At 32.8% G+C, this 23,276-nt stretch overlaps 1 protein-coding gene across 2 annotated transcripts in view; it reads left to right on the top strand.

Moving 5' to 3' along the window:
- The window catches only part of ftz-f1 (ftz transcription factor 1), a 228,197-nt gene that overhangs the window by 117,352 nt on the left and 87,569 nt on the right, over positions 1-23,276 (top strand). The window lies entirely within an intron of this gene.

A 23,276-nucleotide genomic window follows, 5' to 3' on the forward strand; every position in this document is an offset into this window, starting at 1 on the left:
TGCAATGCTGATACTAAATTAAAAACACTACAGAAAAAATATGAACGTTGTATATAAAAACATAGCGGCCCGCTCCGACTTTGCACGGGCATAAAATATATATGCCTATGTCACTCAATGAAAACATGATTAAAATCGATCCACTATTTTTGGTTCATTCATTACTGCCCTTGGCCTGCACGCATTAAATTTGGAGTAAAACAATTCCTCTTCCCCTTTACTTACTATGAAGATTTCCTGCTATCTTTGGAATATCTAAATTCATACAATTTTTATTTCATTACACATTTTTAAACGCAAATTTTAAATTTGTAATATCTCCGAAAATATTTGTTTAATTTACATGCTGTAAGGAACCATATTGATCTATATTAATTGCACACTGTATTTAAGGTACTTAATTCGATAAGGATTAATGCCGTATTGCTTAAAATAGCTTCGTAAATAAGCCATTTTCTCACGTAAAAAGTAAACAATAAAAATGGTTAATGTGGGTTATCCCTAAAAGATAAACATATACCATCGCGGACTTTTTTGTAGACCTTTTTATGGTGTACAATACTGTAGTACATTAATTTGATCTAACTCGTAGGGTTAGGCAGCGTTTTTGCTAATTGCTAAATAAGCCTAAAAAAATAGGTTAATTTACGACATCACGTTAGAAACCTCTAAAATTAGCAATGTTGCCTTAGAATATTATGCATGTATTATACATATAAACCTTCCTCTTGAATCACTCTATCTATTGAAAAAAACCGCATCAAAATCCGTTGCGTAGTTTTAAAGATTTAAGCGCACATAGGGATATAGGGACAGAAAAGGCGACTTTGTTTTATACTATGTAGTGATGTGTCATTTCGTCAAAATGTGAACTAAACATGTTTTCAGTGTTGAGTTCAAGAGATGTTCAGTTTTATGTTTTGTTCATTCAATTCAGTTCAAATTTTATTGTTTTACTTCAAATTAGTAATCGAGTGATGCGTGAAACTTATGACAATCATGCTCGATTAACTTCAACATGTTAATACTGCTTTCGACGTTTTAAAAGTGATGATTTTTACATCGAAGACAATGAGAGTTCCGGATAGGCCAAAACATTTGAAAACGAGGATTTTAGGGCATCACTCGATAAGAACCAACATATTGGAAAATCGGTGAAAACATACTTGGATAGTTCAAAATGAGAAGTGCCATCTCACAAAAATCCTTTAAAATTTATTTACGGGCTTTATATATATAATAATCAGTAGAGATTATTATATATATAAATAGATAGAGAGAGAGAGATCTTGTTTTGTCCTTGAATCAACGATTAATTCGTCAGAACGGCAACGCGGCTGTCAAAACTGGCACAAATACCATCGTGTTCACCCACGGCGCGTACCGACACGTCGGTACCACCGTGATTCGCTTTTGTTTGCAATCGTAGCGTAAAACGAAAGGGAGATTGGTCTGATACCGGCGGCCAGACAAAGACGGACGGAGGCACGCGCGTCCGCCCGGCCTCCTTCGATCCGACAAATGAATGGCGGTGGCGTTTCTGCGTTCGGTCGCGGACAGATTCGTTTTTATCGAGTAGCCTACTTCGAGCTTTCTTCTTTCCCCTTCGCCAATCGACATTACGTAAATTACATGGATTTTATAACAGGTGAAATTGGTCGTCGTCGGCTAGACGTAATGGGTTTCGCTTTCTTTTCAAGACCGAACGAAAGTAAAAATAAACAATTCGCGGTGTTTTTGTTTGTCGGCGACGGATCGCGACAAGGGGCGCCCGTCGCGTTTCGCACATTAGGCCTGACGCAAAATGGGACGCAGCTTGGTGAGGTGACGGGGGCGAGGGTCACCTCGAGTGTACGCGGGATAAAACTGCCACACGCCGAAACCGCGCAAATACGATTGCAGTAGAGGTGTTGGCCACCGAAAACAATATGGAAATACCGGACAAAAAAATATCGATATTTTTAAGAAAAAATAATAAACACCAAACTTTTAAAACTGACTACCATAATACACTAAATCTTTAAAATTAAATACCAATTTAAATGTCCAATAAAATAATTATATGATTTTTAATAATGTTTAAGAATGATATTTATTTTTTTGAAAAAATATCGATATATCGATGTTTTTCGGTATCGGTAATAATTCTCGTTTCGCAATAAAGGTGTACACAGTAGTAGGCTTGGTACACTGGCAAACGATCCTGCGCTAATAACGATAGAACTGGAATTCGGTTCTGAATCAGATTTGGAAGACAAATTCGAATCTGAAATAGTAACTTTTATCGCCCAGGTGGCTAGTAAAAGGTAACTGAGAAGTTGTATGTAAAATAAAGACTCTTTTAAAAAAGAAACTTTAGTGAAGAATTTTAATTAAAGAATTTAATCCTCATGAAGTCTACATGACTTCTATCGTACAAAACTTATCGGATATGTAACGTAACAAATATATAATAAAGTTATTTTATACATACGTCATTTAAATCTGTTCGTCGAAACTGCGTCAACTCTGAGTTTTAGTTCAGTGTGGCTTTGACATACAACAAAATTCTAATCCAAATAAAATAATTGAACTGTTATAATTTATTTTAACATTATAGTACATCAAAAAACTACAGATAATTATACAGCCACAACAGTTTATAGGTTAGAATTATAACCTCTTATCATTATTGCTTTCAAGAATTTTACATACGTCTGACAACCGAACGATTTTAACAGGCTCATTCGTTTACGTGTTCGAACTAATCAGACAGCATTGTGTCTCTTTTAATTAGAATAAAATGAGAAGGATTATATATTGTGTGATTCTGAATCTTGATGACGTATGTACAAAAAACTTTAAATAGACTATAGATAAATAATTGTATATGTACTTGGTAAAAAATATGTTAGATAGTCATTTACTCTAGGACTTGTTTGTGAAGGAAGAATATTTCTGAATTCCTTACTAAAATGCTTCTAGTACAATTGTATATTATTTCTCTCTTCTTGTTATCATTTTTAAATCTGTGGGATGATTTTTTTTGGATGAATGTTGATCCCTATTTTATGCCGTTGAATATGATTTTTTATAAACTTGGCAGCAAAAATTCCCACTATAAATAAAATTGATGCTCTTTTTATTTTTAAATTTTAAAATTTTAACCTTACATTCTGCACTTATCCTTGTTGTTCTCTATCTTAAAACCAATGTACGTTAAGCCACCAAGTATAACACAACAATTTACTTATTATTACTATATAATTATTAATGTAACACAACATCTAAATACCCAAGATTTTTTTGTTGTTTTCACTTGATCCACTCGAAAAGATCGTACCGGTCATTAGAAAAGGAAAACATAGTTTATTTTATACCATACTAGCGACCCGCCCCGGCTTCGCACGGGTGCAATGCTGATACTAAATTAAATACACTGCAGAAAAAATATGAACGTTGTATATAAAAACATAGCGGCCCGTTCCGACTTTGCACGGGCATAAAATATATATGCCTATGTCACTCAATGAAAACATGATTAAAATCGATCCAGTATTTTTGGTTCATTCATTACTGCCCTTGGCCTGCACGCATTAAATTTGGAGTAAAACAATTCCTCTTCCCCTATACTTACTATGAAGATTTCCTGCTATCTTTGGAATATCTAAATTCATACAATTTTTATTACATTACACATTTTTAAACGCAAATTTTAAATTTGTAATATCTCCGAAAATATTTGTTTAATTTACATGCTGTAAGGAACCATATTGATCTATATTAATTGCACACTGTATTTAAGGTACTTAATTCGATAAGGATTAATGCCGTATTGCTTAAAATAGCTTCGTAAATAAGCCATTTTCTCACGTAAAAAGTAAACAATAAAAATGGTTAATGTGGGTTATCCCTAAAAGATAAACATATACCATCGCGGACTTTTTTGTAGACCTTTTTATGGTGTACAATACTGTAGTACATTAATTTGATCTAACTCGTAGGGTTAGGCAGCGTTTTTGCTAATTGCTAAATAAGCCTAAAAAAATAGGTTAATTTACGACATCACGTTAGAAACCTCTAAAATTAGCAATGTTGCCTTAGTATATTATGCATGTATTATACATATAAACCTTCCTCTTGAATCACTCTATCTATTGAAAAAAACCGCATCAAAATCCGTTGCGTAGTTTTAAAGATTTAAGCGCACATAGGGATATAGGGACAGAAAAGGCGACTTTGTTTTATACTATGTAGTGATAATGCCCCCGTAATATTGCATAGGCACCACATCCGAAATATTTTTCTAAATAACGTCCTAGATGTGAATATTTTTTTAATAGACAAAGTGATTATCAAAGATGACTCGAGCTGAAGGTTACTTTTGTTGTAACAAATTCAAACGCAACCTTGACCAACTTATCCGTAATAATTGGGTGTAATATTTAATGAGCATAATATTATATTCATTATAACATTTACCGGTGGTAAAATTAATGTATTTTTAAATAATTACCTTGATACGAATCATGATAATTTCGAACAGTTATAATCGACATCAGAATGAACGTTTTACCCTAAATTGTGTTTCAGTAAACTAATTCTATTTTATGGCTGTTTTTTTCTGTCCACAACATCGTTCATACCTTCAGATTTTTCTTCGATATTGATTTATTATCTTTTGTTTCGCATGTATCATCGTCATTCATCAATTATTTGTTCTATTATTTTATTCACTTTGGTTTGTATCTGTTATTTATTATTACAAATGTTGACTTGGTATTTTATTATATTTTCTGTTTCTTCTTTTTTTGTACTTATGTATGACTCTTTGTTTTTACCCTCATTATCTTACCCTACGTTGCCATTTTCGTTTGTTTCCTTGTCTTTTTAGATTTAGAGACCCCTTTAGACAATCCTTTCCTCTTATCATCTCTCGTTCTCTGTTCTCTATAATTATTCGATATGCGGTTGCAACACTTCCCAAAAATTTGGACACATGCACACATTGTCGTGATTCCGAAAAAGGAGCAGATTCTTCGCCTTCAGTCTACAGGCCCATCAGCCTGCTTAGTTCAATGTCCAAGATTGCTGAAAGAGCGATCCTTTTTGCACTCAATCGGTTCACAGAACCATATCATACCAGATGAACAACACGGGTTCAGAGCCAAACATTCATGTGCACATCAGGTCATTAGATTGGCCGCAGAAATTCACTTCGCCAGGAAGAAAAAGTACCAACTCTGCGCGGTCTTTTTAGACCTAACAAAAGCGTTTGACAAAGTTTGGCACGACGGCCTAATACACAAGGCTATCGAAGCAGGTTTACCCGAAGACCTGATAATTTTACTGCGTTCCTTTTTGTCGGATAAATCCTTTCAAGTAAAGATCGGTAATACACTCTTCAGTCTTAAATCAGTCAAAGCAGGAGTCCCCCAAGGTTCCCCATTAGCCCCAGCATTATTCAATCTCTTCATGTCAGAGATCCCATTAAAGAAAGATGAGCTGCTAATCAGACCCGTCATGTTATATGGATCTAACACTTAGTATCGGTTTATCAGGCCGGAACTAGTAGAAAAGCTTCAGGTAAAGCAAAATAAACTTCTCAGGCAAACTCTGAACGCGCCATGGTTCGTCAGAAATACCCAAACTCATCGGAAAACTGACGCACCAGAAATAAGTCGGTTCGTTTTCTACTTATACAAGAAATTCCATGCAACCTCAGCTCTCTCCAACAATTCCCACATCAGATCCCTGTCAGAGGCGTTCCCAATCAGGTAACCCCGAAGACTATCCCCCCAAAAGGGGTTCTTTATGCCGCCAAAGGTTCTCATACCACAAAATAAAGTGCTTTCACGGGCAATCCTCTCTTATAAATTGAGTTAACATCAGCAAGGAAACCTTTTCAGCTGGTAAATCAGGCCCAAAAAAAAGATCACCTTCTGTGATGAGGTTTAGTGAACTGAAAACTTTGAACCTACGGTTGTAGTTGTAGTACCATATTTGCCCATCGTGACCGCGCTTTATTGCATCAATGAGCGCCAGTTATATTCAGCCGTTACGAAACTTAAATATATTATTACCAGAATCCAACAAAACAACACGGTAACCTACATATTCGGCATATTTGTTAATTTAAAATAATGAAATATTTCAGGCGCTTTAATAAGTACCCTATAGTATTTTTCCCGGGAGTCAAATGGTTCTTTGCCGAACGACATAATAATCTAAATAGAACGTTGTTTCACATATTAAAAATATAACTTAAAATGTGGAACGCGAATATTTATTTCTGCGTTTAATAATAGACGAGAGACTGTAATAATTTGATTGTGCCGAAAAAAAACTATTATTGTTGGGAGGATGTGGCAACGCCGGTTCTACGCCAGTTATTTCGTCGAATGAGGCGCGCAACAATGCCAGCTGGTGGGGGGTGGCACAGTGAGAATGATGTCAGGCGGTCGCAAAACAGCCCAGCGTTATCTGATTATGCAACTCGTCGGATCGGCACGCACTCTTGTTCTTCGGCAAGCTGTTCTGTGACATCAGCGCTGCGTGGACATTGTTGCCGATACGCGCGTTTTGTAACAAAACACCCACTATAATGATAAAATATTGCTAGGTGCTTGACAAAGATATTATGCCATTTCGTCATTTTCAACTTTGTAACTGAACTAGGTGGGATCCGATATCTTCAAAATACATTAAAAAATATATGTGACAATTTTTATGTCCTAAAAATTTTAAAAATTTTTCATGATATAATTTTAAATGGAAATATACAAAAAAATTATATCCCATTAAATATGGTAATAATAAAATCCCCTTATTTCTATAATAACATTTAATATGAAAAGGCTGCCTATTTGTACATTGTTATGGACCTAAATATAACACAATATAATATATTATATTGGAATATTAAAATATTTCATTGTAATATTACAAAATACAAAAATTAACCATTGATACGTTTATATCACTTAAAATAGGAATATACCCAATTGAATAATATGTAATATATATTTCAATTTTTATTTCTGAAACTTTTTATTACATATATTTCTTGTGAGAAAAGAGACTATACCTACACGTCAGTTTGGATTTATAAAAAACTATTCAACAATTGACCAGGTGCATAGAATAACAGATATTATTGGAAAAAGCCTATGAAGGTAAAAAGATATGTTCAGCTATAACACATGGACTGAAAAGTCCCGGGCTTAACACGTAGATGGCGCCAGTTGTATTGCATTAAGCGCTTTTTCAGTTAGTAATAATCCTCAAAAAAGAGCGTTAAGATTTCATGATATTCTACTCAGAAATATGTGAGTTATTGTGTTAAGAGTGACATTACTTTTGTTATTTTCAAAACAATGCATCGAAAATAATTTCGTGTTTTAATTTTACACTGCTTCTTGATAGGAAAACATACCGTTCAAGCGAAGCAAAGATTTGGAAAATGTTATAAGGATTCCGCTCCACCAGAAACAACAATACAACGTTGGTTTGCTGACTTCAAACGTGGTCGTAGAGACACCAATGATGCAGAACGCTGCGATTGCCCCAATGAGGTGATAACACCAGAAAACTTCAAAAAAATCCACAAAATCATTTTGAATTATCGAAAAGTAAGCTCGAAAAGTCACTGTTGGCTAAAAACAAGAATGTGTTGATTGATCATTGATTCTGATCATTGTTTGGCCATGTTTAAACGTAATAAACCGGAATTTTTGCCATATGTGACAATGGATGAAACAGATTTATCACTTCACTCCGGAATCAAAACGGTAGTCATGTGAGTGGACAGCAACTGGTGAACCTCCTCCAATGTGCCCAAAAAATTCAGTATAAATAATTGGTCCAAAACCTGTAAAATAAAAATTAAAAAGAGTAAATCTGTGCATGTGCAGTTCACGTATAATCAGACCGCACAGCACCAATAACAATAATTAACACTACAATTCCAAATGGCAACAATGCTAAGGAATAAAACTTGATGCAAAACTTCGCTGAAAATGAAAAGAAAGAATTGGAGTTTAAATATATGAAACCATAGTGGTTAATTGGAAGAAAATTATCAGTACATAATAAATTGCTATTATACAAGCAAGCATTGAGCTAAAAGTAATATAAATATAATGCAAGTTTTCCAGAACAAGGCTCTGAGAAGTATTGTGGGTGCACCAGGATACTACAGGACTGATTACTTACACCGAGACCTTACGATACCGACTGTCACTCAGGATAGCGATAGCGAACTTCGTCAAATCAATACAAATATCCAATTGGTAAAAAGACACTTTTAAAAGTACAGCAAAGACACAGCACTTCATAAATTCAACACGATTCTCCATAAAAATTTTGAAAAGTTACAATGTAAAATAGATGGATATTGCGCAAAGCGTTTCTTCGTTTGCGAAGTTAAGAGCAGGCCTACGAGACGAAAAAGTAGGTTTATCGAATCTATTAAATGGATTAATTAATCTTATATCTGTTTAAAGAGTGAGTGACCAGCTTACGCAACAACTGTTGACAATTTTTCTGAATAAATATCGCGACTAAATGTCATATGGTTTTAGTTGAATATGTAAGAATGCCAGTTTTTATTTCTACGAAATGTTGCATTTTAACAGGTTGGATTTGACGAGAACAAATTATCATTGTCTTAGGTATTATTTTAGCGTTGGCAATAAACTATTTTCGCTATCATCGTTTTCATGCCATCTTTTAAAATATATGTCGAAGAACCATAAAGGCAGAAAGTTCCGAAATGTGGTAATAAGTAATGGTTTGTTTCCAAGTCTCATTTACATCCACATTATTGTATTTTTATTGGAAATTAAAGAAAGAAGGTTTTTCTCAATGGCATAAATTCAATTTCAATGGTATAAATGAGCTTAAATACATAACATCAAAAATAGTTCTAACAAACATACTAGGTGAAGGATGCTGTTTTTACCTCCATGACCTCTAATAGATCCAACAAAATTCTCTAAGCAATCTTGGTTAAGATTTGTTAAACAAATGTAGTTGTTAGACAAAATATATTTCCCCTAAAAGTAGCAATTAAATTTTTAATTAATGGCACCGTAACAAATATTTTCTTAACAAGGCAATCAAATTCAAATATACAGTAGCTCTACTATAAAATTATTGAACACTGATTGTTCCAAAAAGTTAAAGTATTACAAATATTTTAGGGATATTTTACAATTAAAAGTAGTATTTATTACTACTAATTATTCAGTTATCTTAATTATTACCTTCTTGTAAGACTTCTTTATGCAGAGACATCACACTGACAGCATACGAACAACTTGGTAGATTAATTGAATTTTATTACCACTAACATCTTCATAAGTAGGTTTTGATTTTCTGTAAACAAACAATATATAAACAGACATGTAGTAGATAGATAATTTTATATGTACCTGGTAAAAACAATGTTGGATATGCATTTACCCTAATACCTGTTCGTGAAGGAAGGGTAATTCTAAATTTTTCACTAAAATGTCCGTAACTTACTACTATTTACTTGATCAACCCATTTTTGGAAAGGAGCGAGATCATTCTTTGGGAAACGGCGTCTAATTTCTAATTCTAATTTGTAGTAGATTTTCACCCAGGTACACTACATCTTTTACACGGACGCATTGTCATCAGTTTTTATATTATTACTCCATAATAATTAATGTAAAACAGAAAATATGCACAACGTAAAACGAAGATTTCTTGATCTAAACAAAAACCAAAACCTTGAAACAACAAACTTAAAAATGGACGCCCATAGAAAATGCTGACTTCACACAATTTGATCGACCAATCACGTTCCATGTTAGTGGCGGCACCAGGAATTTAAACTAGCCAATCACAATTTGCGATCGCAGCGCTACCGTTGATTCAACTAAACCAAACATTTCCCCAAGGTCGCGGTATAGGCGTATATATAAAATTTCTATTTTTTCTATGGTTCCGACTGACGAACTTTATAATTAATTCACTCCACTACAAGATATTTGAATTTTTAAAATGGAAAATTACGCGTAGATACAAGAGCACTTCTAAGTATCGTAAGTAACATATCTGGAATCTTAACTGTTGTATATCCACCAAACAATCATATATACTAGTGGTATTTAGAAAACGTAATCTGGTCATTTCAAATCACATCACATAACCACCGATATGACGAAAATGTTTCTTTTGATTTTCAGTTTTGAAATCGTCAGCCGTTAATAGCTCACAAACGGTTGACAAATTTGAACACTTTCTTTTTCTGAAACCACTTAGTACTGTGTCAACTTCTCGCTCTAACGTAACATTGGCTGGGATTTGATACGATTGGTGTCGTTCATGTTGATATTTTGAAATGTTCTAATCGTAAATTGTCAGGAATTATGTCCATATAAAATACTGTTTAAACATCGTTACTAAAACTAGTTCACACTACGAGATAAAGAAAGCAAGAAAATAGGAAATAATGGTAATTATTATAACCTTGTAAGACTTCTTATAATATGTATGAAGTCATGTTTCTAAGGATTTCAAAAACACTGTATATTATTATAGGTTCGCTTGTTCAAGTAACGCACATATCCGAGATTATGTTGCATGTAAAAACATCAGTTAACTTAAAAATATAATAAATATTAGTTAATAATATAGGTCAATTGAAAAGTCCCCTACCAGACACATAGATGGCGCTACTAGAATTAAATCCACATGTTTGTTAGGTAGCTCTAACCCTCAAAAGATATATAAATTTGACAGCTGTCGGATCATTAGTTTGTAAATTATAGCATTTTGAGTGAAGCAACTTTTGTTATTGTGAAAAAAATCGATAAAAAGGAATTTCGCGTCTTGATAAAATATTGCTTTTTGAAGGAAAAAAATACGGTTGAAGCAAAAACTTGGCTTGATGCCGTGTTTCCGGACACTGCCCCAGGAAAATCAACCATCAAGGATTGGTATGCTTTGTTTAAAGGTGGTGAAATGAACACTGAAGACGGTAAAGACAGTGGACGCCCAAAAGATATTGTTACCGATGAAAACGTTTAAAAAATCCACAATACGATTTTGAATGACCGTAAATTGAAATTGAATGAAATAGCAAACACTCTAAAGATATCAATTGAATGTGTACATCATATCATTCACGAATATTTGACTATTTCCGGTTCTCAGATCTCAAAAGAATGCTCGCTAGGAAGGAATTTTCGTCGAATGAAGAGGTGATCGACGAAACTAAAGCCTATTTTGAAGTAAAGGTCAAATCGTACTACAAAAATGGTATCTAAAAGTTGGAGGTTCGCTATAATCATCCTTGAAGGAAATTATGTTGAATAAAAAAAATAATTTTGCCAAAAAATGTGTTTTACTATTGTAGGCCGAGGACTTTTCACTTGACTTGTTATATAGCTTCAAAACTGTTTTAAAGCTAATATTTTTGTGCTGCTTGATGAAGACTGGATTGTATTTTAACTTTTGGGAAATCCCCCAAAATATTTTGGTGTTTAGTAGTTTCCTGGCCTTCCCCTAATTTTGATTTTGATTTTTTTAATTTTGTGAGTTTGAAGTTCACCAGCAATATGTTTGTTGAATTCTTTGTCAGAACCAAATAGCTAGAAAAACAATATCACTACAGCATATTGTAAGGAATTCGTTTACCTTCAACAGATATGCCAAAGCCATTGTTGCAATAAAAAACTTTAAACTGACTTCGTCAACACCCATCGTCTTAAAGAAACTCCTCCAACTTTACAACAAATTATATCAGATAGTTGGTCTAGTTACTGCAATGATAATCAGAATTGTATAATATTTATCGCGTTTTTGTAATATTTTTTTAATTGCAGTTTTTACGTTCCTTTTTCCCAGTTTTATAGCAGCATTTTGAAAATTAATTATGTTGGCTTTTGTAAAACTGTCTATATGAGCAATAACAAGGGTGAATGTGGTCCCTTTAATGTTAATTGAGTTTCTATAATTAATGGGTAGCTTCCACCTTCCACAAAGTAAAACAAACAAAAAATATTATTAAAAAAAAGTTATTTATGTTATTATTTTTTCCTCAGTTTTAATATTAAATTGGTAAACAAAAGGAATTATAATTTTTTTATAGTTGCTCTAAGTAAAGAAAAAGAGGTGTTATTAACATATTTTATTATACCTGTATTTATTGAAATGAGAGAAAAATGAATATATCTATGAATATATAGGTATTTGCGTCATGTCGTCAAGACAAAAATAGCTCTTTTGAACTGTGAAATATTAGTGAGAATTAATTACTTAGCCATAGAGTAATTGTCTCACTTAAACCATAATCTTATCCTACATGGAAGTTATAATACAAAAAGCAAAACACATTAGAACCAAAATAAAACAACTATACTGGTTAGTCGGAAAATACTCTCAACTTGATCTAAAATCAAAGAAGTTGATTTATAAGACCAATTTGCCAATTTGGATCTGGTGCAAATATGGGGTTGAACCAAACATTCAAGTCAACTCCTCAACTCATTCAACGCTGTCAAAACAAGGTTTTTCGATTGATTACCAATGCTTATCGCTACGTAACCAACGAAGAACTGCACGATGACCTGGAAATCAAATGTATTTGAGAAGTTATACAAGATTTCGCCTTGAAACACGAAAGAATATTACGAAATCATACTAACGTGGAAGCAATACAACTGCTGGACAGCACGAAGGAAGTTAGGAGATTGAAGCGAACCAAACCATACGAACTTATATAATATGTATACTTTTACTGTAAACTATAGCTATAAGTTATTATAATTTTATAATTGAGGAATACATATTGATGTATTTTCTCGCACTCGTCTTGCTTGTGAATAAATCCAAGTACAAATGAAATGTAGTAATAAATTAATTTATAATTAAAATTGTACCAAGCGTATCTACTAAAGATGTTATAAAAAACAAGTTAAATAATTTTCTGAATGATGACGGATTTAAGTTTGTTTAATATTTAAAATATAAGGGAGAGTTTAGTAAAAATAATTAACTTACTAACTATTTTCAGAATTTATTATATATTTTTACAAGTAGGTTCTACTCTTACTTAATATTTATGATATTCGTCTTTCAATTTAACAACCGAATCAATTTGATTCGTCAAGTATGAACTAGATTAATTATTTCCACAATACCAACATGTGGTGTATGGTTGGGCAAGCGATGTTCAATGCTCGACACGTATACATGATTCTAAAAATGGCGCTGTTAGTAGCATTAACATGCGCATAGTAACGGCATCTATCGCTTAGATTTCACTAATAATTCATATTGCGTGTTGCATCAACAATTGTATATTATTCGATACCGACGACAAATCTGTTTGTCATATAACATCTACTCGTTTTATACATGTTGTTTATGATCAATGCGTGAGGTTGTCAACTTGTACATATAATCAATTTTCAGGCTTTATCGTAATTAGAATTCGAATAAAATATGCGGTAGTCTAGTTAATAGAAAAGCCCTAACTCAAAAAAAAACAGGTCATGAGATTATTTACACGCTTATTTTATTGGTTATACTTTTTCAGAACCATTGCTACTCTTCAATGACTCCACTAAGCTGGAGGTAATTACTTTGGAAAATCATTAAATACCATGTTTACTGGAAAGTCATTGCCGGGTTTATCGAAAATAAAACTACATTATCTTCAGGAAAATGGAAAAATGTATTTTTTTATATATATATTTTAAAGTCTTCTTTTGCCAACTGTAGGTTTATCTGGACTGGGCCTAAAGTTTAACGTGGGCTCCGAACCACGGTCCTCAGCATTAAGCCTACCGACTGGCGAGTGACCAACTTTAGAAATCATCCCAGAAGACATCCGGTCTTACCCAGCCTGGTTACTGGCGCGACTGGAATCATTTTCCTTGTCCGATTTTACACTCTTGCCAAGGACGTTCACAAATTTTGCCTCACGACCATGCCCCAGCAGGGTTCGAACCTGCGGCTGTCGCAACATTAGGAGGACCGTCCCTTCGCCTTTACTACTGCGCCACCAAGCCGGCGGAAAAATGTATTTATTCAAAATATTGGCCATTTCATTCAATATATCTTGCCCATCTTTCAGGCAATTATTTGTGAATATATTAAGCAAGTAAATAAGTTCAGGAAGTAAATAATAATGGTAAAATTTTGTAAATAACACATTTTAGTATTGTATAAAACGCATTAATAAAAATATAATTATTATATGACCAGCTATTCTATTTTTATAAAAACACCATATTTAAATACATTTATATATTTGAACAATTAACAAGAACTCCAGAACGATATAATTACCATAAAAAAGACCAAAATCGTTTAGATCAAACACATATAGTTAAAACCAAATGGAAATGCCACCACTGCAATGAAATTCTCCTAAAAATTTCCAAATATGAACAACTATGATCGCTACTATTCTTGATCCACAAATCCCTTTAATGAATTAACTAAAATGAATGGATGATCATAATTTAAAGCTGTATCAATGTGTTTATAGTCAATACATCATTATTTTTACAAAGCAATAATTTATTTACCTATTCTCTTATATAATAGCTCATTGCATTTGCCTTGTCATTAGATCGTTTGGGTGTCGTTGATAGTTTTATATTTTGTTTATTTGATCCAAGTCTACTTTTGTTAGCAAATTAAATTATTTCAAAGTATCACTGTACACTGTTCTTAGCAAAATGCTGTCTAATTTCTTCTTTTCTGATACTCTGAATTTCACATTCTTCGACTTTTACACTCAACAAATTCTAGCTACATTTTAGCTATAAAATAAAATTAAAATCATTACTAAAATATGTTATGTATAAAATAAATGTCTAATTATTACCAGTTACTACAGTTCTTGCTATTATTACTATTCTTGATGGACAAACCTCATTAATGACTTGACTACTTCCAACACAACAACATTCTTCTATATTCTTTTTATCATTAAATTTTGGCACATGTTGATGCCTATTCCAGGTAGTTGAAAATAATGTGTTGTAAATTTGGCAACTAAAATTCCCACTATAAATATGATGCTATTTGGATTTCATAACTTTCATTAACATACTGCACCCTTTTTCTTCCAAATTTTAAAACCAATGTATGTTACACCAAGAATAACACAACAATTCTATACTAATAATTTAATCATTATTAGTATAGAATTATTAATGAAACGAAAAATCTAAATATTCTGGATATTTTCGTTGTTTTGATCTGATCGATCGTATCAATCCACTTGAAAAGAATGAATCGCCATTAGAAAAGGAAGAAAATATAATTTATTTTTTTCCATTGTTCTTTCTTTAGGCAAGTCAAATAAAAGCGTCAGCCCAACACTGATAATATATATCTCGTAACTATCGATAATAGATCGCGGCCGCACTTCCCATAATTTCATTCAGGCAGATTTATTTTTAAATCTTCTCGAGAAACGACCCACCGAAATAATTTGTTTGTTTGGTTTTCGTGGTCCGATTCGTACGCGGTTTTCGGTCAATTTTCAGTCGATTTCCCGTAACCGGGTGACCCAATTTCCGATCACCGATACTATTCCACACATGATTTCGTCCGAGGAGAGTCGTGACGATTTCGATATAATTGAATTTAATCGCTATTAGGGATGTCGGAGAAAATATCGATATGCAAAAAGGCTTCGCCGTTTTTAAAAAAGTATCAAAATTTCAGATTATAGTTTTTCTCGCAACATTATTTCGACAGTGATTGGGAGAAATCTCAGAAAGAAAGAAGAAAAGGGTTCGATACACTCTTCCAGATACTAAATTTTAGTATTGAACTTTTTTCTAATTCCAGTTCTACTTTTCACCGCAAAAATTGTTAAGGACCATGGGAGACATTTCAAAACAAAAGTTGGATATTGTGATTCGAGTTTCAAAGTTCGATAGTATTTTAAACCTATCGATCATTTTTTCAGTTTTCATTTATTATCTATATTCTTAATATAATACGTACTGCACAAATCATTCAGAGAACAAGCAAAATAATTTTTAAATTCATCAGTCCTGTATTTGTTCTATACAAAACAAAGTTCTACGATTAATTACCAATGCTTATCGTTACGTAACCAACGAAGAGCTACACGATGACCTTGAAATCAAATGGATATACGAAGTGATCCAATATTTCGCATTAAAACATGAAATAAGGTGGCTATGTCACAGCAACGCGGAAGCAATAAAGCTACTGGACAACACGCAGGAAATTAGAAGATTAAAGTGAACCAAACCAAAACCAAACCAAATACAAGTACAGCAGAACAGTGGTAATAACTTAATTTGTAAATTGATTGTACAAATTATGCTTCTAAAATATTGTACTAAGTATATCTAATGTAAGATGTAATTAATAAAACAAAAATTTGAGGAAATTAAATTGGAAGCAGAAGATATTCCAGGTCAGAACTTTGAATAATATAACTAAGAACAACACCATCAAAGTAGCCATTTTATACAACCCAACAACGGTACCAATTTTGACAGATGCAAACAGTTTTTTAAAATTCTGGGAAATCGATTTATTATAGGCAGGAACTACTATGCAGAACGTATACATTTTGACCCAGTTTACAACCAAGGGTAGATAATTGCTAAAGGCTCTTGGGGCATATGGTTGTGAAACTCTTTCGGCAGGTAAATCGACATATTGTCCAACAGATCAAGGTAATATCCCTGAGCTGTCGATATACAATGCTGGGCAGAAAAATGGCGTATCATTATGAATGAAAATAAACCAAAGCAGATTGAATTCACCAATTAAAGAATAAAGCTCAATATGTAAATCAACAAGTAGTCCGGTATGAAGATATAGTCAAATATCTTAGGCATGACCCCCTTGACGTTAAACGCAGATGTAAGCCACATGTTAAGAAAAAATGTAAAGAACTCAAGCTGAAGTACGAAAAATGTCCTGGTTTTTGGACTCCGGCCTGGCACATAGATGGCGTTACTAGGATTAAATCCATATGATTTTTAGTTAGCCCTAACCTTCAAAAGATGCGAGTATAAATTTGACAACTGATTTATAGCATATTGAGTGAAGCAACTTTTGTTATTGTGAAAAAAATGGATAAAAAGGAAATTCGCGTGTTGATAATATAGCTTTTTGTCGAGTTTCCGGACGCTGCCCCAGGAAAATCAACCATCAAGAATTAGTACGCTAAGTTTAGACGTGGTGAAATGAGCACCGAAGACGGTGAACGCAGTGGACGCTTAAAAGAGGTTGTTACTGACGAAAACATTAAAAAAATCCACAAAATTATTTTGAATTACTGTAAATTGAAATTGAATGAAATAGCAGAAACTCTAAAGATATCAACTGAACGTGTACATCATATTATTCATGAATATTTGGGTATGAGAAAGCTCTGTGCAAAATGGGTGCCGCGCGAGCTCATTTTTGACCAAAAACAACGACGAGTTGATGATTCGGAGCGGTGTTTGAAGATGATCAAACGTAATAAACCCGAGTTTTTGCATCCATATGTGACAATAGATGAAATATGGCTCCATCATTTCACTCTGAAGTACAATTGACAGTCATCCGAGTGGAGTGCACACAATGAACCCGCTCCAAAGCGTGGGAAAACGCAACAGTCACATCACAACGCAAAGATAACATCAATAGCGACTATTACATAGCGTTATTGGATCGCTTGAAAGACGAAATCGCCAAAAAACGGCCGAATTTGAAGAAGAAGAAATAGAAAGTGCTGCTTCACCAAGATAATGCCTCTTGTCAAAAAATTACAGTATTCTCCAGATCTGCCCCCCAACGACTATTTGTTATGTTCTCAGATCTCAAAATAATGCTCGCTGGGAAGACATTTTCGTGGAATGAAGAAGTGATTGCCGAAACTGGGGCCTATTTTGAAACAAAGGATAAAACGTACTACAAGAATGGTATCAAAAAGTTGGAGGATCGCTATAATCAGTGTATCACCCTTGAAGGGAATTATGTTAAATAAAAAAAACTTATTTTGTCAAAAAAATGTGTTTTACTATGGTAGGCCGGGGGCTTTTCAATTGACCTGATATAATAAGCTTTTGCTTTACTAACAAATCTTGAAATCAGTGTGGTGTTTAAATCCGGGATTGTACCAGCCAAGTCAATAGAAATATCATACAAAAAATCCAAAACGTGGTACTACAAGGTATTGAGATGGTCCATGGTATACGCGTAATGACAATTTACTGAAGAATCTGAAGGTAGAAATTGTCGAAAACATTATCAAGAACTATGCCCAAAGACATGAACAGAGGGTCCATCAGCAGATCAATGTTGAGTTTCTCCATCTTCTAAATAATGATACCTTTGTCAGAGGAGTAAAGAGAATAAAACAGTTTGATCTAATTCAGTGAAGTTATTAGCAAAGCTCATTGCGCATTAAAAACATTGACATAGATTTTAAGCCCAAAGCGTCTATCGTAGAATAAGTACTTTATAATTTTAAAACCGTAGCAAATTATTATAAAAACAAATAGCTTTGATTTACTAGATTGCTGTAATAAATAATAAAAAAAAATATCGGAAAATATCGATATATATTCAGCATCCCTAATCTCCATCACAACTTGAATAAACATTAGCTCCGCTCTGAGCGCCTCTCGTGTCGTTGCTTAATCGTTTTTATTATTGTTAGCGTTACGCTCGCCAATCCAAATCCAAACAATTATTATTTTTTGAGGTTGGAAAATATCCATTGGTTTTTTTTTCGCGTCAGTGATAATGGAATACGTCATTATGTCCTTGAATTTTCTTTCGATCAGCGATTTTCGAACCTATTTTGCTGAACCAGCAGGAAAACATTAAATATTTTCGATACAATTGAAACAATAAGCAATGATATGCGAACGCTGGCAAAACAATTGTAAATCGAACAAGCTGGTTAACATGTAGTGGCGTGTCTTTTTTTTGGTTTCTGGATGAATTATCAGTTTATTTTATTTTCTGTGGTTGTGCTGGATGTTTTTAAGAAACGACTAAATTGGTGTACGTGGTGGTTGTTCCGTCTGGACAGCTTATAGTTCTATTCAAATTGTTCTTGAGTATTGCTTGTACCTTTGTCTATCAGTTTGCACAATTCCTATCTTAATTTCTATAATAAGCCCTATATGAAATGGCTTAACCAAGTTATATTAACAGCAGATTTCAATAGTACTTCGTGGCCGTTCACCCTGAACTGCTAGCTTCTGTCAAAATTCCAGTAGACTGTGCCGGGACACACCTACTGGGGATGTTCTTCAAAGCTTTTTCGCTTCGATTTATTGTCAACTCCACCAAAGAATGCATCGAGTAACTTCAAAAGGGTTTACAATCCAACGCCAACCGGTCTTCTTTTCTGAATATTTAATTATAATCCAGTTAATTAAATAAATTCAAAGGAATGAATGAATTTAAAATACTGCTTCATTTCCAGGATTGTTGACTCACCAGATAGTAAGAAGGAGCCCATAAAATACACGTGTTATCAGTTATATATTGGAGTATAAAGTTGTTCTCTACTAATTATTCGTAATAATTATTTATTAATATTTTGCTAGTTTTATTAGTAAACATTAATTGACCAAAAAGTCTTGTGCCTTCACTTTCGTTATTGTAATTGAGAAGAAAAGTTAACATATGACCTTCTGAGCTTTTGCAGACATCAACGACGTTATAATGGCAAATATAATAGCAAATGGTGAAGAATATCTGCCTCAAAAGCTATATTTGCGAAAGGGCACAGGGCGTAAAAAGTAAAATAAGATCTAAACATATTATTCTTTTATATTTTCGCTAAATTAAATAATTTCATTTAATTCTAACATTTAAAACAATTTTTGTAGCAACTACAACAATGTTAAGGAACCCTAACATGTAATATAAGGCTAGGGTTATGTACAGTCTGAAACAAGCACAATTTATTATTTTTTTCCATTTCATATAATTATAATTTAAATAAAGTTTAACATTCATCATTCCATAAGGATTTTACAGTGTGCCCCCCATAGAGAATATACGATAATTTATGATTATACGATATAATATGTAAACCCTTCGAAAAAGCAGCCAATGCAAAATTTATGACGTCAGCAAACTTGACTTTTGGTTACTACTCTTGCAGGTTTGTAACTCAGCAGTACCAACTTATTCTATCTCTTTTTAAGTAGGATAAGATGAGAAATAAGTTGCTCCGAGTTTAAAAGGAATTTACATTCTTACAATCTGCAATTGGCACAATATTCGACGTCCATTGGCTATTTTATTGGACGGGATATAAGTGGAAGGTTCATAAAACAGTAATTGAACATTGCTCTCAAAAATCCCCGGTTTTATTTTATATTTTGATTCCGCTTATAGTTCTACGTGTTCTTATTATTTTAAATTTATTGCATTGCTTTGCATCTGGTATATTTATAGAAAACAAACACGAAACCCAATGTACACATACATACACTCAAAGCAAATACACACCTCTTCGTCGGCTGCTTTTTCTGATCGAGCTGAAAGCTTTTTGTTCCGTTTAATGTGTCAAGGCTGCTCATGCGAACTAGACGTAAATATTATAAGATAAAGTTGATAATATAGCCCACATTTTCCAGCGAAGGCAATTTTTTTTAATTACATTACCGATTGGGAAAAGTTGCTTTTTAATAATCTCTTTCCCAGGATAAATTTTATAATTGATAACCGAAAAACAACTATGAGCTTAGATATAAATCAATTGTTGTTCATTATAAAATATTTTAACAAAAAAAATTGAACCGACTTCAAAAACTCACTAAAAAAGTACAAGGAACTCACTAAAAAGTAAAAAATAATCTAACATAGATTTTTAACACAAAAAAGGCGTTTTAAAATAATATATGTATATAATAATCGTTGTAATAACTAAATAAAAATAAACAAAAACCTTATTGGCTACCTATGTACTACACGTATTTTATATTTATATTTTATATCTTACTACGGTACGAGCAACAAATTAGACTTGTTTTGTTCGTAATTAATTTTTTTGTATATGTCACAAAATTATTTTATTATTTTTGTATTGTTGGCCCTTCCTTTTTTTGAAGTCGGTTAAAATATAAATTAAAATTGAATTAAAAATTTAACCCTTAACTATTGATATTTAGTTTTCCATGGTGCAGTTTCTAGTTTAGATAATAATAATCCTAAAATATTATGTTTATTCTGGAGCCACTGCTTTAGCTAAAATATTTGACGACATAGCTCGCCCGGTATTAGTGGACTATGTTGCCAACTGTCTGTAAAATCCTTTAAAACATTACGGAAAAGAACATTTTAAATATTATATTCGTTAAGTTAAAATGGCAAACGTTGTAAACCAGAATTCCAAGTTAATCCGGCAACATTGCGACGTGCTAACGTCATAAATTTTGATGACCTGCATTAGATGTTTTATTGGACGGGCTGTGGTATTACTTTAGCAATTAATATAGAATCCTTTAATATATTATCATTTTTTTTATTATTTAATTAATACATTTTTACTAGTCGTTTCCGACTAACCTACAATTTGTCTTTATAATAACTTAAATCTAGGTAGATAACTAGGAGGGCCCATCGGTCCTATCTCAGTCTTTGGTGAAATATTGTTTATATATGTCACCGCTGTATTTTTTTTATTAAATGCACCTCACTACACAACACCAGACAAGATCAGATGGTTTGATTCTTTTGAGTCTGTGACCTGATCTGGTGGTATCCAAAAGCTGCAATACTTCAATATTCTCATGGGAATGGAGTTTTTTCTCATGCCCCTTTGCAATTCTCTTGATTTCTTGATTGATTGTGGATATCTGAAGATCCCGATGTAGGTAGTCAGTCCTGTAGTATTTGGTTGTGTCCACAATACTTCTCAGGACTTTGTTCTGAAAAATTTGTATTTTGATATGGTTACTCTTTGCAGAACATCCCCATAATTGAACTTCGTATGTATATAGGTTTCAATATTTGCTTATATAATAGCAATTTATTATGTACCGATAATTGTGATTTTCTTCCAATTAGCCAATGTAAAATATATTATTATAAATAACGCGCAAAAACGTGCGTAAAAGTGTATGTTTATAATTATATTTAATTATAAATTTTATAACTTTGAATAACGGAAGTTAAATTTCAATGTTTGGAATTGCAATGCTTCATTATAAGCCACTCATTTGAATATATCTAAAATTAAAATAGCATTTCTTAAATTAATTTAATAGATGTGGTGATATTTCAAATTAATTTTATTTATATTAAAGTAATTATGGAGAAAAAAAGCTGATTATTATAAACGGTAATTGTAACAAGTAACTAAAATGTGAGAAAAATGTTATGACGAATGAGCATTTTCGTTTGGAATTTAACCCGATGTATGCAATTGGGCACGTCGCCATGCCAATAAACAATTCGATCTAAGAATACTGACCCGTATGTACTATTGTTGCTGTGTATGCGGCACAGTTATGATTTATAATCGACAATTAATGTTGACCATTACCTATATCAACAATATCACAGAACATTTCCAACAATTTATCACAAGTTTCTGGCCTAACGTTTGGAAGTAAATCTGATCTATATAAATAAAAATGAATTGCAGTAATTGTCAGCACAAAGTTTGATTTGGTACCAAAACAAATTAAAAAACGTTTACTGATCTGAAGATTTTTTAATTTAAATTTCATAAGTGACGAAGGAGACCATTGACAGATTGACGTTTTTTAATTGGTTTAAGTCAAAATAGTGACGAATAAAAGAAGGAGTACCTTTTTAAAGACTGGCAAAGTTAGTAATATAACCGTTCAAAAGCCACATATATACGAATACATATAATATTTAAGTGTGGAATTATATGCGCATTTTAATGATTTGTAATTGCGTTTACAAAATATATAAAATTTGGGAAACATTTAGAAATAATCAGTCATATTCTATTAGAAAATTTTATTACAAAAGTATAAAAACAAACGGAGTTAAAAACACCATATTTATATTGCCCATTTATTAAAATGTCCAGAAACCATATTTGTATGTCATTCATGTATCTGAGAGCAAAATCTTCATATTGCACACCATCGTACTTTTCACCTGAAAGAAGTTCTCAATTAAAATCGTCATTATTTTTATAAACCAATAACTTATGTAAATAACTGCTCTCTTATAAAAATATATTCCTTGTCCTTGTTTCCTCCACCACCAGAGTAGTACACCGGGCATCAATCTCCTAGATGGTCACTTGCAAGTCTTAGTAA

This window comes from Rhynchophorus ferrugineus, unplaced genomic scaffold, assembly GCF_030347505.1.
Source record: "Rhynchophorus ferrugineus isolate W39M unplaced genomic scaffold, kcgeb_rfMv2 rfM6, whole genome shotgun sequence".
Lineage (NCBI taxonomy): Eukaryota > Metazoa > Arthropoda > Insecta > Coleoptera > Curculionidae > Rhynchophorus > Rhynchophorus ferrugineus.